This window comes from Branchiostoma belcheri, unplaced genomic scaffold (assembly GCF_001625305.1).
Source record: "Branchiostoma belcheri isolate BF01 breed outbred unplaced genomic scaffold, Haploidv18h27 scaffold82, whole genome shotgun sequence".
Taxonomy (NCBI): domain Eukaryota; kingdom Metazoa; phylum Chordata; class Leptocardii; order Amphioxiformes; family Branchiostomatidae; genus Branchiostoma; species Branchiostoma belcheri.
In genome coordinates, this window is record NW_017804487.1 from 440584 (window position 1) to 440859 (window position 276).

Here is a 276-nt window from a genome sequence, read left to right on the forward strand (position 1 = left end):
GGTAGAGTCGCTTTTGAGGTATGTTCGTCACCAACGTCCTGACTCAAAATGTGTTTACGGCTTTGTGTTTCTACGTGTGCGTAATTTAATCGCCCCTCTACCTATCAAGTGAACCTTTGACTTGACCTGTGTGCTTTTCTTCAGGTGCAGACGTCTTCAGAGAAGTGTTTTATTGAATACATGGTTACAAAGCATGACGTGTAGGCAGAAACTTTGTCTTACTTTCTGAAACAGTACACCGTGGTTCATATCCCTGACAAATGTGTGTGTGTGTGT